Below are 23,789 nucleotides of genomic sequence, written 5' to 3'. Positions count from 1 at the left end.
GACTATTTTAGAAAGACTTAGGAAGTGAAAACCTTGAAAGAAAGAAAAGGAAAAAATTACCGTTGATTCATTTTTGTTGGCACGTTTTGAAAGAATGAAAAAGGCATTTATCTTAGGATGAAGTGTCTGAGTACGTCTGGAGTACAAAGAATTTACCTTTAGCTTCTTCTGGCCAGCCTCAGACTCTGTATTTTACTTTCACAACCATCTTCTTTTATTGAAAACATGTTGAAGTACTTTTTTTCCACCCTTTATTCACCGGAAATGAGTAAGTTCTTCAGTAAAACATCCAGAATACATGTAATAAAAAATGTCTAAATGTTTCAAGTAAGATTTCTGGTATATATTTATCTGTTTAGTAATATAAATTTTAAGTGGTTGTGCTCGTCACCAGTGTTTTTTTAAATGTATTTTGAAACTTAGATTTTTGCCAATAGCTTTTCTACCTCTGGTGATTTTTATTACCTTATTTAGTAGAGAGCCGAGTGTTTTGAACTGGTCTTCAACCTAGAAATTTATTAAACAATTTGATTTCCCAAGGGACCAGCGCTTGGAAAAGATTACTATATACAGATCTCTAGGCCAGTAGAGGGTAGTGGATGGGAAAGACACTGCCCGAGGATATTTATAGAAATGCAAACAAAATCACATTGTCTGATCTGTGATCATCTCACAGTTGGTGAGTGCACCTTAGCTTCGGATGAAATCTTGTTATTTGAATTTAATCCTTGCTATTTAATCTCACATTGACACTTTGCATTACACTAATGAGATGTTAATGATCTCATAGTCTTAGCTTTCATTGGATACTCACCAGGGCACAGAGACATTACGGGCCCTGTTGCTGACAGTAGAGCTTGGGTTCTCACTACATGCATACAATCTACACTTTATTGCCAACAGTGAAATGAAATAATAGTTCTTCATTAGCTGGAGGAAATTCTGAGAATCACAATCCAAGGACCCAAACACTTTATATTTAATTAAAAGAACATTTGAGGTGCCTGGATGGCTCAGTCGTTAAGTGTCCGACTCTTGGTTTTGGCCCAGGTCATTATCTCACAGTTTGTGAGTTCAAGCCCTGGGTAGCCTGGGTAGAGCTCTTCCCTGTGCTCAGCACAGAGCTTGCTTGGTATTCTCTGTCTCTGTCTCTCTGCCCTTCCCCTGCTTTCTCTCTCTTCTTCTCCCTCTCCCTCTCTTCCTTTCTCTCAAAAATAAGTAAAGTTAAAAAAACACTTTATATTTACTTATAAGAACCCTGGGTATTAAAGGAAGTTTGGAAAAATAATAATAGCTGTCTTGGGGTTCTCTGTAGAAAGAGAACAAAGCCCCAAGATCTGTAGTCAGCAAGCTGGAGACCCAGTAGAACCAGTGGTATAGTTCCTGTCTGAGCAGGTTTGAGACCTGGAAAGAGCTGATATTTCATTCTGAGTTTTCATGCAGGAAAAACCCAGTGTCTCAGCTTGAAGGCAGGGATAATTCTCTGTTATCTGGGGAAGAGTCAGCTTTTTTGTCCTACTGAGGTCTTCAGTTGATTGGGTGAGGCCCAATGATTTGTATTAGGGAGGACAATCTGCTTTACGCAGTATATCAGTGTAAATGTTAAGCTCATCACAAAACACCCCCTTGGAAATACCAGAATAATGTTTGACCAAATATCTGGGCACCCTGTGACTGTGTCAGGTTGACACATAAAATTAACAATCCCAATAATTTATTTTAAATCTGTTCAAATTCATTTAATCAATAAGCATTTTAATCATAGCTTTTTGGATTCAGCATAAGGTAAGACATTTTGAATATCTAAAATAGAAGCAGGAGGCAGTTAACCATTAATAAGACCAAAATAAAATATTATAATATCAAGACAAGAAACCCGTCTTTTTGATGTTACCGTCCACAAAGACATTTTTTATGTATAGTGAAGCAAACTACGTGGGATTAAAATGGGGTTTCTTATTCTGAACTTTAAATTATTAAACAAATTAAGAAAAGCATATACTTTTTCTCTTCTCCCTTTTTAAATGTGTTTATTTCACAATATATATTTACTATGAAGGTGGTAGTATAATAATCGTTAAGTCATGAACCTATATAAACTTAATCTTTTAAAACGGTCATTATCTGGTAGATAATCACCAAAAATTCTGCAGCATTTTTTGCCCTCAAGTTTCATTATTTTATTCTTAGATCATAATTGTAAGCCACTGTTTTGTGCTATGTGTTTCTGAATTCCAGCAATGTAAAATGTTTCTGTTTATTGAGCATGGTAGGTAAACAAAATTTTGATTTTATTTTTTATTTGAAAAAGCACAAATGTTCTTAAAAACACAATTATTTAACCACAAAGTGTAGCCTATTAAATAGTCCTTACAGGCATGTAAGGACTCTCTTTATCCCTACCTATACCCAGTCCCATGCAAATTTCAGGAAGTGAGAAATACAAGGCAATTGAGGAACCATTTTAAGAACTTGGTAAGTATATTTGAATTATTTTGACATTTTAGAGTCAAATACAAAACAAAAGTTATCTGGGGCACCTGGGTGGATCATTCTGTCAAGCATTCAGCTCAGCTCAGGTCATGATCTCTTAGTTTTGTGCATGTTGAGCCTCGCCGTGGGCTCTGTGCTGGTAGTGCAGAGCCTATTGGGATTCTCTCCTCTCCTCTCTTTATGCCCATACCCCACTCGTGCTGCCTTTGTCTCTCTTAAAATAGGTAAACTTAAAAAAAACCCATGAAAACTATCTGATTATTTTCAATTAAAAAATAATTTGAATGATTTAATAATTCTGAATTTGTTCATATTGGAAATTACAGAACTAGGGACTCCATTAAAAAGCATACTGATTTTGTCAGCTTAATGTTTATGTCCTATTTTCTCCAAATGTGACTGGTGTGTCTTTTATATATGGTTGCCTAATAATGACAAGGTAGCTACTTTCATAATTCCTAGACTTTTTGGAGATACCATTATAGGAAATTATATGTTTATCTCTTTCAGTTGAAGACATAAAAATACTAAGAGAAAAGGGGAAAGAAATCATTGCTGTACATCTGGAAGTAGCAAATGTATTTTTTTCTCTTTTCTAGGTGCTTTTTTTTAGCCTGATTCACTGGATCAGATGTGGTGGGTTTTGGAGAAGTTTATTCTCAGGGAGTTAATATTTGACTTGCCAGGCCATTTGTATTTCCTAAACTGACCTTGGGAACACTGGCAAATCAGTGATATCTTATGGCCATCTCCCTGCTTTGGCACCTAAGAAATATTTGAGGCTATGGCTTCATCAGGAAAAATCTATCTGTGTGAAAATATTCTCTGACTGCTGTATAGGGCTGACACAAAATACAACACTTTGGCGAATGCATTCTTTGAAGACTCAAATCCAGTTAAAAAAAATTTTTTTTTAATTTTATTGAAGAAGGTTTGTGGCACTCTCATAATAGCTGGACCTGCCCTGTTGATTTAGATCAATATCATTTCCTCATCATCATAACCATTTTACTGTTCAGTGGTGCAGAAGCCATTGTGGAGAGTTGGTGAAATGCTTTGGATTGTTCAGGATGAGGATAAAAGTGGAAATATCTCCAAAAGAGGTGATCCTATGGGGAACCTCTTATAAAAGCAAAACTAAAAGTATCTCCACACTAAATTTTTTTTTAAGTTTTCTAATGATGTGGACCATTCCAATAAACATCTAACACAAAACTCAATGTTTACAATCCCATGTAAGCTTTCCACATGCTTATTCCATTATGGAGTCTCAATTATTTTCTTTTTTAGCTTTTAGGGAAAGGAAACAACTTCTCTTGATGTTTAATGAATATTTATGAAGTCCTTTGACTAGTAAGGACTCATTAATATTCACTTTTAAAGAAAAGAGTAAAAAACACCTTCTAAGGCCAAAGCAGAATGTTCCGGCAAGTAGAAAGAAACTCACATTTCTCTTTCATTGTTGTGAACTGTCAAGTCAAAAATGCTCTGCAGATCAACTAAGATTTGTTCCTTAAAAAATGAATCTAGGCAGTAATTTGACTATAATAGACATGTTTGATTTTTACATGATGACTTTACTTTTGTATTGACTGCTGTCTTGGTGAGTGTGGTTTTGTTTTGTTTTTTGAAGATACTAGGAAATGCTGCTTTTATATGTCACCTAACGTGTAGATCAGATTTTAAAGTCAGTTTTTTTTAATTTATTTTTATTTTATTTTTTATTTTATTTATTTTTTTAATGTCTACTTTTGAGAGAGAGAGAGAGAGAGAGAGAGAGAGAGAGAATCTGAAGCAGGCTCCAGGCTCTGAGCTGTCAGCACAGAGTCCAACATGGGTCTTGAACTCACAGACTGTGAGATCATGACCTGAGCTGAAGTCAGACGCTTAACCGACTGAGCCACCCAGGCACCCCCAGAGTCTGATTTTTTGTGTTTAAATTTCAGTTTCCACTATTTCTAGCTTTATGACCTTGAGCAACTTCTCAGTGCCTCAGTTTCTGCTTCGTAATTTGGGGGGAAATGGTGCTACGTGACTCATAGCTTGTTAGACAAAGCACCTGAGTTAATACGTGAAAAACACTTAGAATTCTGCCTGGCACACTGGTTTTCTTGGCCTTGAGAAAGTTTTCCTTTCACTTTACACTTCTTTAGCCATTCTTAGGGCCTTGGAAAGGTCTTTATTTCCCGCTGGCTGAGGTGGTTCAAAAGAATAGTTCATGAATGAATCACTTCTGATGGGTAGCATTTTAGCTTCCTTTTTGTTTCAGTTTTTCTCCATTCTTCATTCCCAGCACCGCAAGGCTCTGTGTCCTGCCACTTCCAGGTTCCTTGGGCTGCAGTTGTTCTTTTGGTCCAAAGATGACCCACAGAATATAAGAATCCCTTTCAATCACTTTCAAATGCACAGGCTTTCATGAATGAGAAATTCGTAAAGTCAAGCTTTTTGAAGCAAGAGCAATTATACCATTTTGACCGTTATTCCATATAAATCATTGTTATTTGGTAATGGAAATAAATATGTGGGCATAAAATCAAATAGTGGCTTAGATGTGCCTGTTCGTCATTATTTTTTTAAATTTTAAATGTTTATTTAGTTTTGAGAGAGAGAGAGAAAGAGAGAGAGAATGAGCAGGGAGGGGCAGAGAGAGAGAGGGAGACAGAATCTAAAGCAGGCTTTAGGCTCTGAGCTGTCACCACAGAGCCCAACGCGGGGCTCTAACTCACAAACTGCAAGATCATAACCTGAACCGAAGTCGGACGCTTAACCGACTGAGCCACCCGGATGCCACTCATCATTATTTTAAATGTGAAATAGAAGTATGTGACCTGAACACACTCTATCTTGTCTGAAATAGAACTATGTGTTGTGATGAGCAGAGAAGTACTAAAGCATCAATCTGTGTATTTTTCTTTTTGTGGGCTTAACACTTGACAGATATAAGCACTGACGTGGAAACCAAACCATGGTAGTTCTATGGATAAATATATCCCTCTAAAGAATATCCCACGTATTCTTAAGTAATTTACCGGCCTACTTTACTCACGATAGGTTGGTCATACATAACATTACATTCGTCTTTGGGAAATACTGCTGTTATTTAACTCAAAACTTATCTTTAAGACGAGCCTCATAAATTTAATAATATTTAGTCATAGTTTCCACTGGAGTTTTTATTGCTTTCACCATCTGCTCTTCTCAGTGTATGCGAGGTGTTAGATCTATTTCACAGCAACTGAGTAAACTTTCACTTCTAATAATTATTTTCTCTTGGAGAAGTGATTGGTAGATTTATGATTTTTGAGAAGATGCTGATGAATCTTCTGTGATTTATCTTCAGTTTTATAGATGCATCATAGGGAGGCTTTATTCTCACTTGTTATATGTGTATGACCCAGTAGTAGTAATGATCCTGATACTAGATTATAATCCTTTTACCATTTCAAGGCTGTTGTACACTTGGGTATTTACTCCTCATTTTGATTGATGTTAACTTTGCCTTTACAATCTTAGCGATCCAGTCTTCATTTTGGAGTGCAAAGTCTTTAAGAGCTTAGAGAGCACAACTCATTATTTCTATATTTTCCAAGTAGGCACTCTGCACTGGTACTGATGAGAGTGCTTCTTGTCATATGCCGTAATAAGGCTTCTGCCTCTGGCTCAGTGCAGCCCGTAGGTTGCTTATCCCACCCAGCCCCTGTCACAACCCTGACATCCGTTTGCTTTGTAGTGAAGACAGAAGGGCTAATGGGTCGAAGTTGTTAAGTTGCCTAACGCAAAGAGCGAAAGCAGAGGAGACACAGATGTTGAACTGTGAATGCTCGGTGACTATAAAACAGGCTTAATATTTTTTGTGTGTGAATAGCAGAATGTTCAGAAAGCATGCAGAAAGGTTTCCTAAATAGTGTGCAGAAATGAAAATGTTCAGTGAATGGGCTTGTGTCTTCCCAAGAGTCCTACCTTAATTTATAACCCTCATTTCATTGTATATATAGTAAAATTTCAAGATGAACTGATGCTTCACACAGAGGGACAAGCTTATTTCTTGCTCTGCAGGAATCCATTTTGACTTCATTAACAATGTACTCAGGAAAGGTCTGATAGTTAGCTTGCCTTTTAGTCTATGATTATAATGGTTATATTTGCTCATATAAACAACTTTGAAAAGTTATAAAGTCATCTAGTTTTTAAAAAAAAATTTTAATGTTTATTTATTTCTGAGAGACAGAGAGACAGAGCACGAACAGAAGAGGGGTGGAGACAGACGGAGACACAGAATCTGAAGGAGCCTCCAGGCGCCGAGCTGTCAGCACAGAGCCAAACGCGGGGCTTGAACCCACTAACTATGAGATCATGACCTGGGCAGAAGTCAGACTTTTAACCAACTGAGCCACCCAGGCACCCCTAGTTTTTTTTTTAAATATGATTTTATACTTGAAAACTTTCCTTCAAAGCATCACAAAAGTTGAAATCAGAGTTGGATGAATAGATGAGCCAGTTCACATCAAATAATGAAATTCTTTTTAAAATTTTTTTAAGGTTTTATTATTTTTGAGAGACAGAGAGAGAAACAGCACCAGCGGGGGAGGGACAGAGAAAGAGAATAGGCTTTAATTAAAAGTAATAGGCTCTAGGCTCTGAGCTATCAGCACAGAGCCCAATGCTGGTAGACCCGACTCTAGACTCTAGACTCTAGAGAACTTGAGAATGATGAGATCATGACCTGAGCCGAAGTTGGACACCCAACTAACTGACTGAGCCACCCAGGTGCCCCAGATAATGAAATTCTCGGTCACAGATTTCAGCTAAGGATAATCTGGAAATTATTCACACTTATATGGAGCAAACCCTGCTTAAGGAACTGTTGTAACCATTTCATGTAGATGAACGAATAAATACCGTTATTATCCTCATTTTACTGATGAGGAAATGGAGATTCTCAGAGGTAAATTGTGTGAGGTCACACAACTAGTCATATTTCTGTTTGGGCAAATGTAACATAGATGGTGAAGGGGAGGGACACTGTCACAGGCTGGAAGATTAATATGAGCAAAGGTGTGGTGGGATGATGAATAACATGGTGAACATAAGAGTAAGGTATGGATAGGGAGCAGACCATGGGAGGAGATAAAGCTGGGAAGATAGGTTGGGTCAATTCATGAAGAACCTTGAGTGCCTTCTTAAGAACTTTAGAACCATTGACCACTTTTTGCTTAGCTTTTTGGTTTTGCAAGTTCATGCATGTGTGTTGTTATTTTTAGAAGGCAGCAGTGCAAATAATGGATTATAGAAGTGGGAAAGAGATCAGAGAGTACTGCAGTAGTACTGATTAGGGGCAGGGATAAAGGGGATGGAAAGGAGGGGCTCCAGCCAATAGCTGGTATTTTGCCATAAGGGGACATGGCAGAAATAGGAATACACACAGCTGCTGATGGTGATGATGACTAATCCTCTACTCCTCCTCCTCATTATTATGAATTAGTATCTTTATTATTGAATGATTTGATTTAAGTCTTTATGAGGAGTAGTGAAAAATCTCAGCTTCACCTGAAGACTTTAATTCTAAACCTTAGACATTTATAAAAATGGAAATAATTTACCTGCCTTGCTGGTAAGAATGTTATGAAAGCTCTTGGAACAGTGTTTCATCTCTGGTAAGTACTCAGTAAATAATAGTGGTATTTCTTTCACTTATTAATTATTTCTGCCATTTTTTTATTTGCGCAGAGCATACAAAGCACATTATGATTGCCTTTGCAGACAGTAAGGGGCTAATTGGCAGCCATTTTCTACAGTTTTTAGATTGTCTTCATACATTGTAAAGTGAGCATCCATATTACATTTATATTCTTTTAACTCTCTTCCTGTTAGTGTCCAGTGAAGTTATATAACTGGCTTTGCATGATTCTCTGTCAGTGGAAGAGCTGGATTAAATGTGGGCCAGTCTTAAAACTTCATTAACACTTGACGTGGATGTTATAGAATGCATAGGTGTGTAATTTCTGGATCTGTTTAACACATGCATATGTTCATGTGAGCATCTTGGAAAGTTTAAGATGTTATGAAGATACAAAATATCTTTAGAAAGTAGTAGCTAATATTACTTAGCAGTTAGTAATAACATGTAAATTGAATGTGGCATACCTCCACTATTTTAAAGATATTTTAAAGATACATTTTATGGACAGTACTCTGAGGGAAAGTTCCTATGACATGCTGAACAACCCTAACTATGAGTAAGTAAATATTGGTATACTTCATGTGATGCATAGTTTTCTGTAGAGTCGTTTCTTTCAACAGCACCGTGTTTACTTATCAGTACTATCAGGAGCCAGGGTAATGCAATTTCCACATGTCTTTTCTTCTAAATAGTGAAATCCTTTTATAAAACAAATTAGAAGGTGGCTAAAATTGACTCCAAATTGGAAGTATGAATTAGTACTAGTAGTTATTATCAGTAATGAATACCAGTAGCTCTTTGAGCATCCTCTAGAAAACAGACGTAGGTGTTTTTAAGACTAATTCTTAACTAGTGTATACCTTTAAATTGGTGGTGGATTCTGGTAATGGCTTTACACCTTATATAATTGGAGTGAAAGGTGTATCCTTTCTGTATTCCAAACCTCACAGTCTTTTCTGTCATGTTTCAAGCCTGGATTTCCATAAAATGAAATGAACTAACATTTATTGGGCATTTACTCTGTCTCAGTCACTGGCCTTTTGTGCTAAGTGCTTGATATAGTACTTCATTTAATCTTACCAACAGTCATGTGAGAAGAACGCAGACATAGAGCTACTTAGTAGAGCTGGGCATGGACTCCCTGGAGTCATGTGCTCCCTTCCGTAAATGCTGCCCAGGTTACACTGGAATTAGAGACAACGTTCAGAACCTTCCTTTCAAACCCACATTCCAGTGTTATACTCCTCATTAACCTAAAATATAATTTAATTGAATTGGCTCTGTCAAAGTCTGCGTTTGAGTTTTAAAATTTTATGGCTAGGGAGCAGAAGGAGTGTCAGAAAAATTCAGCTGCATTTTTGCATTTTGTTTTGGATTTTACCAAATAGCAATCACAGTAGCGTGCGTGCACGCATACACACACACACACACACACACATACACACACACCCCTGAGATAACATCATAATTATAAATATATATGAGATAATTGTGTTTGTATACTCTCTCATATTAGGTGATCCTTCAAACTTCTGTGATAGAGTAGTTTTCTCCACACCCGATCCACAGAATTTATTGCATGCCTGAGAGGAGCCGCACTCTATACTAGCTGGTGAGGGTGTGATTAACCAATGAGATATAACTCCTACTCTTAAACAGTTTATATTCTGGAGAGAATATTCTAAACATTTCACCTGAGTGTGAAATGATAGCACATTTCAGACCTCGTACTGGAAGATACTTTGAGAGTGTCTCCATATACTGTTTGTAGGCAAGGGGGAAAAGGTTCTGCTAAGTATATCCCTTCTTTAAAATCTTTATATAACATAAAATTTAACTTTTCTTAATTCAGAATTGGCCGCTTTCTGCAGCAATAAAGGGAAACTGATCTGTGTTTGGAAATCAGACTTAAACTGAGTTCAAATCAACACATAAATAAACAAATGTAGTGAGAATTAGAGAAAAGCTGGTCTTTCTGTAAGTCAACCTTTCAGGGTTCGTTCACCTATGAAAAAGATAAAACACACACACAGCAGAAACAAAAAATTCTGCCTATGATAGCTTATAACCAGAAATCAAAGCAAACAAACAATCAACCAGGACTAATTTGTGCCACATTTAGAACACTTGTTTTCTCATTTTAACTACTTTCCTGAGAATGTGGACTTTCTGTATCTGTTTGTTTTACACTCATATTAATGAATCATTTCTTTAGAAGAGTTTGTCAACATTTCATAACTGGCAGGATGTCAGGGGTGCTAGGTGGGTTAAGGTTCTGTACTTTAATTGTGCCATTTAGAGACTACTGAGAAGCATTAAACAGTAACAGTTTCTTTCATGGATATTTGGTGTACATCATACTCTGTGAGCAATCTGGTGTTTCCAAGTAAACATCTCTCTTTAGATCTCAAAAGGGTCCAGTGCTTATCCATGTCTTCTTAATTGCTTTTCTTTTAAAAATCATCTCATACCTCCTGCTCTTCCACCATCTTTAAAATCTCCTAATGTATCTTAAAATATATATAATTTTTTCAGCTCTAATTCTGATGACCAGTAGTTGTTCATCCAGAGTGGTGGTTATCAAAGTATGATTTCAAGCATAATAATAATGTGTGTTATTAACGTTTGCAATGATGATACAAAAGAAATGCTGCGCAGACCGCTGGTAGGATCTTAACACAAATCAAGTCAGGGCACCAAAGTGTATTTTTATATTCTTCACTGCCATGCACTCGCAGTAAAAACAAGCCACCGAGCCACCCAGCCAACGAAACACCAGACCAGCCAACCAAATAAACAGCTCCCCAACCAACCAAACACCAAACAGAAAAAGCTAGCTTCATCTAATAATATCCTGAATGGAGTCGTAAAAATTATTAATTTTATTAAATTCCAGCCTCTGAGTAAATGTCTTTTTATATTCTGTGTGACCAAATGTGAAGTATACATAATGAAATGTTTCAGCATACCGAAGATTAATGGTCACTCTGAGACTATTTTTCATGAAACACAATTTTTACTAGAAAGAATGACAAAAGGTGGTTATTTAGCTGTGAGTATTTACAGATATAGTCTCAGAAATGAATGGAAATAAGCCTGTTCTGTCAAGGAAAACAACGAACGGTATTTACTCCTCATGATACAACTCAAACTTTCAAATAAAAATGAGGCCTTTGGAAAGCTTGTGTCCGCAGAACTTATCGGCCTAGCTGAGTTCACCAAGATTATTTCTCCGTTCAGGTCTGTGTTTCCTATTCATGCACGTGTAAAAAATCCATTCAAAGTGTACAACAGACCATAGATTTTATCAGAATATGAAAATTTCCTTTATAAGGTTTCTGCTTTTAATGCAGAAGCAGATATCCAGTTTCTTCTATTAAGTTAAACATTCAAGAGATTTGAAAAAATGTAAAACAGTGCTACTTTTTGTCCCTATTTAAAAACATATATATATATGTTAAGGGATACCTGGGTGGCTCAGTTGGTTGATATTAGCTCATGTCATGATCCCAGAGTCGTGAGATCAGAACCCTGTGTTGGCCTGTGCTGAGCATGAAGCCCACAAGATTCTTTCTCCTGCCCTTCTCCGCCTCTCATGAACTCTCTCACTCTCTCTCAAAAAAATGTTAAAATAAAATGGATTCATTATTTAAAAATAATTCTTTAATTGTAGTTGACACACAATGTTACATTAGTTTCAGGTTTACAATGTAGTGATTCGACAACCCAATATGTTACTCTATGCTCACCACAGTGTAACTACCATCTGTCATCATGGGACACCATTGCAATACCATTGGCTGTATTCCCTATGCTGTACCTTTCATCCGTATGCTGTGACTTACTCATTCCATACCTGGAAGCCTCTATCACCCAATTTTCCCATCTCCTCACACCCTTCCTCTCTTGCAACCATCAGTTTGTTCTCCACATTTGTGGGTCTGTTTCTACTTTTTAAAACTTGCTCATTTATACTTTAGATTCTACTTACAAGTGGAATCTTGTGATATTTGTCTTTCTTTGTCTGACTTACATTACTTCGTGTAATACCATCTAGGTCCATCCATGTCACAAATAAGAAGGGTTCGTTCGTCCTTCTTTATGGCTGAATAATATTCCATTATATATCTTTTTTATCCATTCATCAGTTGATGGACACCTAAGGTTGTAAGCGTCTTGATTGTTGTATAATAAAAAGGGTTCATTTATTATTTTAAAATGAATTATACGTATTTAAAGACTAATCAGTTTTAATTTCAAATGTGGTAATTATGGAAAGCTGTAATTACATGAACAAAAATTTGGTGTCTTTAATACTTTTTAATAATGAAAGCGTCCTAATAAGACATTTGAGAACTGCCATCTAGAGGCGTGCTTGCTCTTCGAGACCAGAGTGTCTCTCCCACATTGGCTGGTTTCTCACTTGTTTGTCTTCAGGGAGATCACCTCTCCCAGCTCCAGGTCTCCTATTTGTAAAATGAGCATTTTGAAAAATATATTATATGAGATTTATAAATACATAATAAGGTATAGATAAATGATTACATCTTATTTAATCCTCTCAAAAAACCCCTTGAAGTGTAAATACTATTATTAAGTATTTGAGACCAAAAGAAGTTAAGAATTTGCCTAAGGTCTTAACTAACACATGGCAGAACAGGAATTCTGATATTTTATTAATATGATATTTAGCACCCTTTTTTCATGCTACCGATCTGAGAAAAAAATGAATATCAGCAAAATAGAAGTTATGTAGAACCATAACGTGGTTGAAGTAGAAGCGAGGTTAGAGAACATATCATCCTACCATCTTATTTTGGTTTTTTTAAGGTTTTATTTCTAAGTGTGGGACTCAAACTCACAACCCCGAGATCAAGAAGTTGCATGCTCTTCTGACTGAGCCAGCCAGGCACCCTTCTTCCTACCATCGTATTTTACTGATAAAGTAATTCAGAGGGTACCAGGTACAGTGTTGGGACCCCTAAATTGCTTTGAGCCTGGCAGCATTTTTACATAATTATTCTTATTCTTACTTAGTCTCTTTTTATTCTTTTTTGGACAGACTCAAAGAACTCAAGTATCTTTGGCAAGAATTATACTTCCGCATCTCATAGATGCTAATGAAAATAAAAACAAAAACAGATGAGAAATACAGTTTATGGTAAATAGCCGTAACCTTCTATGACTACTGGCTAATACTCATTACTTCTATTGGTAACAAAATTACCAGTCCATTTGTTTTTCAGGCTGGAGGAACTCTGTACATGTTAGAAATTTAGCTGAAGTGATTTAAAATGGGTGTATGAGGGCAGACTTAATACTGTGTTAAAGTGATAAAGAACTGCAGGTGTCTGGAACAGGAAAGTGCTTATGATCAAGATCAGACAGCACATTTCCTCAGAGAAGACTAATAAGATTTCAGGATAACACTCATGGTTTTGGTTTTCTAGAGGGGAAGGCATATAGTACTGTACCATGCATGCTGATGCTTCCTTTTTTCACCTACAACCCAAAGATACCTTATGGAGGATGGAATGAAGGTTTGGGACCATCACTCTGTTATGTTCATTCCTTTTTGCCTTTCTTTACAGTCCCCATTTTATGATTACTAAGTAGAATTTAAAACAAACTTAATCGATTGAGTTAATAGGCTGTGTCAGAATAAAATTCAGCATTTATTCAAACAGAGTTTGTGTAAATACTAAGCTCAAGAGAAATGAAAGTTGTTGCCAGACTACTTTGTTAGTTTAATTTTGGAAATTCATGACTGCTATTCATTTTGGGCGGTTTGTTCTGTCATTCCGTCCCCATTGCCGCTGTCTCTAATACAGATAGTCTCCCTTCAGTCTCTTCAGATCCCTGTCTCCGTAAGTTCACTTTTGCACACTCACAAGCATAAATAGCTTTATATATGTAATATTCCCTCAATATGTAAAAGTAAATGTCATCCTTAAAATCTGCCTGAAATTTGGTGGGTGAAGTCAGGAATATCCCTATTTACATACATACCCGGTATTATAAAGATATACGTACTTAGCTGTGAATGGTTTCCTGTGTTTGTAGCCGGGCAACTTGGATTTATTTTTATTCTTCATGTCCATGGCCAGTTATGATCTTAGGCAATGGGAGGTTATATGTCCTTTTCCCAAAGTCCTTATTAGGTCAGGATGGAGGCGGAAGTAGCTAAAGCTCTAACCTGTTATAATAGGGTCTGCGGTATTTTGGTTACCAGAGCGACCACTACTTCTTGCTGCACGGGATTCTTTTCTTTAGAACCACGTATTATCACTCTGTTACTCATCCAGGGAATGCGGTTACGGGAAAAGCAGTCAGTCTGTGGCACTACTGTATTATGGTGTTGACTCAGGCTCATTTCCTTCACACTAAATTTCTAATCTAGACAGGTATGTTTGGCTGAGTCTTTGCTAGTGATCTAGTTCATTCATCAGTCTTCCTTACACAAACATGTCCTGAGAGCCTCTGTTTATTGCCCCTGCCTTATTGATAAATCATCACTATGCTGGTTTTTTAAGTAAACGTTTCTGGACATTCTGGAGATTTCCAACTCAGTAGCATAGCCAGGGCTCTAGAAATCATGATTCTTACACCTGTTTGGAGTCCAGTTATCCTGTTATACGTGTGACTTGGCCTGTTGTAAGAATTGGTGCTTGGTTACATGTTTTGTATGTAAGTTACTACATTTTGATGTAAAGGCACAAGATAAGCATGTCAAGTTTTCCTTTCAGGTGGTTTTTTTTTTTTTTTCCCCTTTCTTTCCAGTACACTCATTTTCTCTTTGTCCCAAGACCTTTCTTTAGCTGGGCTGACCTAGGCTGAGAAAACTACTCTTTTCTTATAGCCCAGCAGGAACGTATGAAGGCCAACCATACTCTGTGAGACAGACGGTCCCGGCTGTGCATGTGGGTGTGTGAGAAGAGGTGAGGACCCAGCAGCCGTGCTGGGGTGGTTCCCCTGAGGTGACAAGCAAGGATGAAAGCTCACAAGCAGGGAGGGGGGTGTGTTGAGTGGAGGGGAGCAAACACGGACATTTTACACCTGGTGTTTTTTTTCTCACAGTGGGAGTGGGAAGGAAGAAAGGAGACATCTGGGTCTCTATGAATATTGAAGTTTTTGAGAAGCCATTGGGAGTTGGGAGATCAAAAAATGAGTAAGGAAAACAGAAAAAGATCTCAGATCGAAAAGCATATTCTGGTTATGAGGCGCACAGGTGTCGTATGCAAGTGATGAATCACTGAATTCTACTCCTGGAACCGGTATTGCTCTGTACGTTGACTAACTGGAATTTAAATCAAAATTTGAAAAGAAAAAAAAGCATATTCTGCACATATTCTCAAGTAGAGAGAGCCCTGTTCCTGGTTTCCTTGTGCCTTGTAGAATATTGTTGGTGAAGACCTCTGAGTTTGCTGCTACTAAGAAGCCAAGTCAAGCCTAGGAACTTGACGTGTATAGACATGACATTTCTAAGTAAGTATATCAGCCACCATCGATACTGCAGCAGAAGTTGAGAGCGCCATGTGCGTTCTGCTCTGAGCTTTCGCTCTTGTTCAGGGCATCAGCATTTAGGCATTTGGTGATGGTTTTAGACGGAGAAAAAGAAAAAAAATGTTAAAAATTTTTTAAGGTTTTTGGTCCTTAGTTGGGGAAGTTTATTCAGTAGTGAGACATTTTTGAGGTTTGGAAAATACTAGGAATGTTAGGCAGGAAGAGACAGGTTTTGAGGCAATGATTTGTTACTTGTGGATCCTCACTGTGGACACGTGAGGTTGCGTGTGAGAGAGAGAGGGAAGATGAAGGGTTATATTGGTACTAAATCTTTTGAGTGACTGTTAATATGACTGACAGTGAATTTTTAAGTTAAAATTGATGTGATTTTTCTGGGTCATTAATAAACATAATCAGAAATCTGTGGCTATTAGGTCATTTTACGGGGAGGTAGGGTTTTTCCAATCTTGATGGGAACTTAGTCATTTAATGACAAGAATTCACTTCTGGCCACTTCTTTTTTTAAAAAATTAAGAATGTGTCACATTTAAGTTGCTGGGTGTCTCTATTAGAGGTTTTGAATGGCCAGGCACACATTTTTTTTAGCATAAGCACTGGTAAATTCAGATCTGAAATACTCTTGTCATCTTTCTGTTTCTGGCTTGTTAACATCCACAAAATACAGAATGGTTTTCCCAATGCAAAGTGGCCATTACTTTGAACCAGTTATTCTTAGGCATTAGTTGCTGATATCCTAACATTTAAGTTTTTTGTGAGTTGTCGTAGTTTTCATGATATGCCATGAACTTACATGTGTTGTTGATATTGAACATTTTATTGTTGCCGAACCTGTTTTATGGTCATTGAATGTGGAACAGAAGAAGCGATATTGGAGAAAACATTAAAGGTTTGCGAAGACATGGTGGTGAGTTTGCTGTTACTAGCAGAGAAGCTTTTGAACAATACTGCTAAGGAATTGATCTAATGAGATTTGGGATGTTTTTTAAAATTAGTCAGCATTAGTGTAATATTCATGCAGGGAGCATTTGTAATGCCCACAAGAATGTGCTGGTGGAGGGATCAGATTCCAGGCTAACCTTCGGTTGCTTTCAGTAGTTGACATAATGCACACCTGTGTGTTCTCTTCCCTGACCCCAGAACTGTTTTGAAAAGCTTCTGACATCTGGGGGTGTGAAAAAGAGCAGATTTTGATTTGTTTTCTGGCAAGTAGGAGAAGTTCTAAGTGGGGTGTTTTACCTGTGTATGGTACTTGCAGTGAGGGACTTGATTTATCTTCTATTCTTCTAGACAGCTAAAGGATAAAACCTCCGAGGTTCTGTGATAGATTAGATTTTTCTTGAAGCATTTTAATGTGCTGGAGGTGGAAATACACACACACACACACACATATATATTTACATAAGAAGTGTAAATAAATGTAAAATAGCACCCAGGTTGTGTTCCTTTTTCTCAGAAGGAATCATTTAGGAATGATCTCTCCAAATAGTTAAATTGTTTTTTAAGTAGGAATAGTGCTGACAAAGAAAACTGGTCTCATTCAGCTTTACCTTTTACATAGTGATAGGTAAAGCTCCCCTTGATAAACATACATTTGTTCAATATTAATATTACCCTAAACGTTGTCACTTAAGGGAAAAGATCAGTTTATCAGTAAATTTACTTTGAACTTGAATCACACTGTAATAACTTTGGTAACTGAAGCAGTTGGCCTTTTAAAATATATTGTAATTTATATCTTTAATACTTAAGGTATAAAATGAAATGCTTAATGTTTTTATATGTCAGCGTCCCTGGGATCCTAGACTGATTTTTATTAAGTTCACAGATTTTTCTTGTCAGAATCAAGGTTTACTTGGTTTGGCATTAGCAGCTTATTCCTTGCAATCCATTTAATTAAGTAGCTTCGGCTGTTTATCCTAAAATGCAGATAAATGGCTTTCAGCACACTGTTTATAGTTTAATAGTTCCTGAAGTGAGTCAGCATTATCTGCTAGCGTCTACATGTCATAACTAATGATCTCTCTGCTTAGACTTTCTTGCTAGTGAGGAGACACTGAATTCAACAAAGGCAAGAGCCTAGCAAAGTTGGGGGGCTAATGGTTGTTTGGGAGGGTGCCTATTGGATAAGGCTTGCTTTTCCTCTTGTTGGTATGAAATTGGAAGAGAACTATGTTACCTTGACCACAATTTTAGCACGCATGAAAGCTGTCACAAAGTGCTGTATTCTAAAGACGGGGGTGAAAATATTTTAAGAAGTAGCTGTCAGAGGTATTTGTTTTATTTCAGATCATCTATCAAATTAATAGTTAGCACAAGTTGAACACTTTTCTGGTCAGGCTGTTTGACATGATGATAGAGCATGGGAGTCATCAGCAAATTTTCATATTACTACCAAGCAGCTACTGTGGTTTTAATGATGAAAGCAAATAATTTTTGTCTGCCAAGAAAGATGGAAAGAAAATAAATAACATTAATTATTAAGTAATCATTTATCATAAATTCACCCTATTCATTCTGAGAGATCATCACGCTCTTTCCTTAGGGAAAAGAACAAAATAAAACAAAGAACTTCTGTGAGACTTTGCTCCTAATGAGGATCAAAAGGCCTGATGACCACACTAGTTAAAGTTGATAAGTTTTATCAATCTCTCACTTATTAAATAATAAGAATTCTTGCCTTCTATACTGAATTATTTTCTGGGTGTTTAGTTAGAGAATAGGGCATTCTGTAGGTAAACATAGAGAATGCTTTCGTAATAGCTGAAATACCAACTCTTGCATTTGGTGAAATACTTTGTTTGATCTCATACGTTCTTTGTGAATGTGGAAAACTTTCTGAGTAGATTAAGGGAGGCCCACCGTCCTTTGCTCCCATACTCGTGTCCCTAGTCTCTGGGGGGCACTTTGGTAATTTAAATAGAACATGAGTGAGTATATATTTCTTACCTTCTTAGTCTGATTCTGAAGTTTAAGTTCATATACCCAACTTACCAAAATATTTCAAGGCAAAAAATATAACACCATAGTAGATACATCTCTCTTGTGTTGATGTGATTTAAAATACAGAAACATCTGAAGAAAGAGTTTATGAGAGGTAATTATATTTCATCTGGCATCCCTGCATTCAGATTTTTCTTTGGTTGTTTGTGTATCAGGAGATCCCATACTGATAACTATTTGAAAGAGGAGGAAGGAAACATTTTGGCCTTAGAATATAATGTGTGGGCTTAGAATACATTGTTAGCATAAATGAGGAGATACAAATTGGTTAAGAAGTACAAAGGAAGAGAATTTAAATGTAAGAGCTGGGCTACTGAGTCTACTAGGCTTGATGCAATTTAAAAAAATAAAAAATAATAAAATTGCTTTTGGAGAATGTTTTGAAAACTGAAGCCATTTGTTTATCAAAAGAGGGACAGCTTGAGCAGTATCAGGCCAGAATGTTCCAATGTGTGCCATTCTCAGATTTAAGATAACACAATCATTAGAATAACATAGCCTCAGTTCAGATCTTTCTTCAGTGTTTCTGCCCAAAAGTCAACAAGATTGTCTTTTGGCAACCTTATTACTATAAATCAAAGCAAAGTAGATGGTGGTAAAATTCTCGGCATTATTTTAATGGCCAATTAAGTGTAATTTCAGAAAAAAATTATTTTTCAACTTTAAAGTCAGGTCTGTATGTTGTTAATCATGTACATACCCAGGACCCAGTTCAGCCATCTTGTTTTGTTTTGGGTGTATAAACTGGATTATGGGAATAGTTAGGAGAAGGTGAATAGAACATGTGCCTTGTGGCATACCTCCTAAATTCTGGTCTTCCTTTGGCTGGCCTGAGAGTATTACTTGGAACTCTAAATGCAGTATTATCTCTAACACCAAAGTCTGAATATAAGTTTTATGATTTGTCAGATTCTGATTAGAGGGAATGTTCTTATGGACACATGAATTTTTTTTTTTTTTTTGCTCTGTTGCTCTTAGTATATATCATACAGAGTTTTTCAAATATTTTTTTTTTGTAAACTGCTTGGCTTAGCAGGTAATTAATATGTAATCAACGGATATATAGTAAACATGTTCTTTAATGTATATATTTAAACTTGATTTACACTTTGAAATTGATATATTTTCTTCATCTCTTCTTGTGCGTATAAATGAAATTTTTTGTTTTTATTTTTTAACCATCTGCTATGAGGAAAGGGTATCTGTTTTTTGGATAAGGTTTTATTTATTTAAAATGGCACAGATAGTAGCCTGGGAGCCAGATGTTTTGTGTTTATATAAAGTGTAAAAGGAAATGGAGTGTAAGCGTTGGTGTGAGTGAATGGTCAGCAGCCCTTTTATGACAAACGCACCAGAACAGCAACAGGAAGTAACTTCCATTCCACTGTCCGCTACTAGAGTTTATGGATCCTGAGTGTGGTGGCCATGTTTTTCTTCATCTCAGTGAAATCAAAGTGCCTTGTGGACAACCTTAGGAATGATACATGTCTCTTAAATCAAGTTGGACTTGCTAGCAATTTCATGCTGGTTAAAATAAATATTTTATGCTCATTTAACCATACACGATGAGTAAGACAGTTGTGTCTCAAATACTGATTTTATATCAAAAATTTTAATAAGTCAGATGATAACAGTGGATTTAATAAAAAGAAAAACTTAATGCATGCATTTGGATTTCAGTTTTCCCAACATTTTGAAAGGTTCCAGCTTCTAAGAGGAGTTTGACTTCTAGGATTGATAAACCTCTTTAAAGAAAGGCTTAAAAATGTTTACATAGCTGATCAGTTTGTGAAGCTGTGCTTATTTTAAAATAAATTTAAGGGTTGCACATATAAGTACCATTCTGAGTGTCAAAAGGATAGTATCAAAAATAGATTTTTAGATATTTACGTGTCCTATATTTTTTCTTCCTTGCTTATAATCAGAGGCAGCTTTTAACCATCTGGAAATGATATATAATACACTGTGGTCAGTGACCTTTTTTTCTTTTCTTTCTTTTTATTTATTTTTTTGATTCTAAGGTTTCCTTTCTCTTTTACCTTTCCACTGTCATATGCCATGTATCCTGAACATAGCTCAATGCCTGACTGGAATAATCTCTCTTGCCAGCTTATAATCAAAGGGAGGACTGAAAAAACAGCTGAGCTGTATTAGGCGACCACAGTCTGGACTGCATTTCTTAACTGCTGAATAACACATCACAGGTGCAGGATTAGTGCTGCCTACGGTGCTGGTCTTTCTAGTGGAACCCCTAGCAATTCTGTGCCTCCTCCTCATGTCTCATCCCAGGGAACCTGGCAACGATCTATCAAGCGTACAGAAATCAAAAGTGAGTAGTGGGAGAAGCTTTGTATCTTGCAGAGCCTTGTTTTGCCCTCCAAAAAGTGTTAGCAAGACCAGTTAAGTCAGTGCTGGTGCACGCACATGCACACACACACACACACACACACACAGGATGATAGAACTTAATCTTTCTTGGCATAGAGGGTGGAATAGTTCAAGGTGTTCAAAAATTTTATGCACAAAAATCACATGTCAAGAAACTGTGGTTTGGCTTAGCTGTCCCAGCAGTCCATGTATATAATTCAGGATACTTTTAAACTCCTAAAATTTTTACAAATATTTTGTGCAGTATATGTATTGGAGTGGGGATGTGTATTTACCTTTACACACTATCCAGTGCTGTCATGGTTAAAATCAGGTGTTGTGGGTGTGTTACACCTTGTGGTGTAATTTAATTGTTTGTAGTTTTGACATTGGTAGTTCTGTTTGATCTGACATGTAACTCTAAATTCATAGATTATAAAGATCAAGGTTGCTTTCGTCCAAGTTGGGTTTTTAAAAAAGGCAAAAGTATGTTAAAAGTATAATTTAAATATTAGAACAAATGAATGTTTTGAAACTATAGTTACTAAACCATTTCCTTTTGATCAAGAAGGTTATGAATGATTTTAGTGAGGTACATATACACTCAGAAACAAAGGCAAGTATATTTTAGTATTCATGTCAGTTTTGGTAACTATCTTAGAAAACATTTTTATGAAGCATAAGACATACATGTAAAAAAAGCCATGTAGACAGCACTGTAGATTTTGAGCAGTTGTTTTCTTACAGTTTTTCTCTGAAAACTATGATGGCTTTCTAGGACTCAGATTTTGTTTGAATACATGTGTTGTTGGTTACCATTATTCCATATTGTTTCACCGGAGAGAAACCTTTGAAGTTATTGATGATGATAGTAGTTGATAATAGTGTATCATTTCAAGTTAAGACTTTAAAAAATGTGTATATATAGTCCATATGTTTTATGTCTCATATATTTAAACACTTGAAGTGGCAATATATTTGTATTTGTAGGCCAATATGCACCTTAACTAGGGTGCATCCTTAACAGCTATCCAATTAGAGGTTATAGAAACTATTAGAAACAAAGAAATCCTAAATGCTTTCCAAGTTTTTCCTTTGGGGAAAACGAATAGCATAGACATGTGATTTGGTTTCTGACAATAAAGTGGCTTTATTGTCACTTGTCTCCTTTATAGGAGTCTGTTCAAAGTAGTTTCATACATCAAGCAGTCTTGGGAGTGTTTGTGAAGCTGCAGAGTAAGTTTTGGTGTGGGGCAAGTTGAACATCTACTTTGATAAACTTCAGAATCAGGTGAAGCAGAGCACTGGTAGGAGTCACTGAATAAAGTCAGTAACGCCTGATGTGGAAATCTGCCAAGTCCAGGTAGTCCAGGTTGATTCTGACAGTGTTGTCACGGGGACTGTTGGTTTGGTTTCTTTCCCAACAACATGGGTTTGAACAGATATAAAATACAGAGATGCTTTTGATTTTTTTTTAAAATTAATGTTTATTTATTTTAGAGAGAGAGAGAGAGACAGACAGAGAGAGACAGAGCATGAGCAAGTGAGGGGCAGGAGAGAGGGAGACACAGAATCCAAAAAAGGCTCCAGGCTCTGAGCTGTCAGCACAGAGACTGACACAGGGCTCGAACTCACAAACCATGAGATCATGACCTGAGCCGAAGTCAGAGCTTGACCGACTGAGCCACCCAGGCATCCCTTGATTTTTAAATCATCCTATCAGCTGTGATTATGCTATTGTAAGGATATTAAGTATTTGACGTTAAATCATTTTTAAACACAGTGGCCACTTGCTTGTCAAATTCATTATTTCTTATACTGATACTTTTATTAAGATAACTATAACCCTGTTGTATTTTTTAGTATTTTCAAAGATTTTTCAATTATATGAATATTTTGGTTGATTTTCTCTAAACTCAGAAACATACTAAAACCTGAGGGAAAGGTTAATTGCTGTTTAAAAAGTATACATGTGATGTCCAAAGAGGTATTTTCTGTTATAATCAATTGTTGTGTTTACTCCGGCTCATAGCTCTACATTAGTTACCTCCGGCACACATGAATATAAATGTGTATGTTGTCTGCTTACTTTTATATAATATTTAATCTTTTCATGATTTGCTCAAGTCATAATCTAGCATCCCATAAAATAAAATACTTGAATGATGGAAGCTTTCACTTTTTATCCAGATGTTTTGGGGTCTCTTGGCAGGGCTTTTATGATGTAAAATGTTGAAAACATGATTATCCTACAGAACCTGAGTGATGTGGTAATGTGAATGTGTGAGTCTGGTGAAAACAGAAACAATTGCAGTAAATGGAAACATGTAGAAATGTTTTATGATAAAAGCCCTAGTTCCTGTAGAGAGCCAGCACATCGCTAACATTTTTAAACTAATATGTTTTCTTAACCTACTCAGCTGCGTCAACAGTAAACCACCGAAATGAACACCTGTCAGTATGCCTGGCGGTGGTACTTATGTTTTCAGTAAGAGATATTGCTGCCACCCATAGTAGTCTTCCCTCCTATGCACTCTTACCTAGGACTTCTATTTGACAATTATATGTGGCATTATGACATCTATTTGATTGTTTTCATATACTGTTTTATGGTTTTCCATATGTAGTTGATTTGTCTCACCATGTTCCACATGTAGTCGATTTGTCTCAGCAGCAAGATTGTCATTTTGTTGGGGGCCTTTCAGGAGCTCTGGGCCATTGTGTT

The 23,789-nt window shown here is 36.6% G+C and overlaps 1 protein-coding gene across 7 annotated transcripts in view; it reads left to right on the top strand.

Annotated features, from left to right (window-relative positions):
* Positions 1 to 23,789, top strand: part of BMPR1B (bone morphogenetic protein receptor type 1B) — a 394,444-nt gene that overhangs the window by 309,506 nt on the left and 61,149 nt on the right. Inside the window, exon 3 of one of the 7 annotated variants that reach the window (XM_039241288.1) lies at positions 20,807 to 21,026. The exons of the other annotated variants lie outside the window; for them this stretch is intronic. The gene's annotated coding sequence lies outside the window, so the exon portion shown is untranslated. The remainder of the gene's footprint in view (positions 1 to 20,806; positions 21,027 to 23,789) is intronic. 7 annotated transcript variants of the gene reach the window in all.

Source organism: Hyaena hyaena, unplaced genomic scaffold (assembly GCF_003009895.1).
Source record: "Hyaena hyaena isolate Hyena2069 unplaced genomic scaffold, ASM300989v1 scaffold_191, whole genome shotgun sequence".
In the NCBI taxonomy this organism is placed as follows: Eukaryota; Metazoa; Chordata; class Mammalia; order Carnivora; family Hyaenidae; genus Hyaena; species Hyaena hyaena.
Note: the sequence above shows the minus strand (reverse complement) of the source record. Positions and strands in the feature narration are given on the sequence as shown.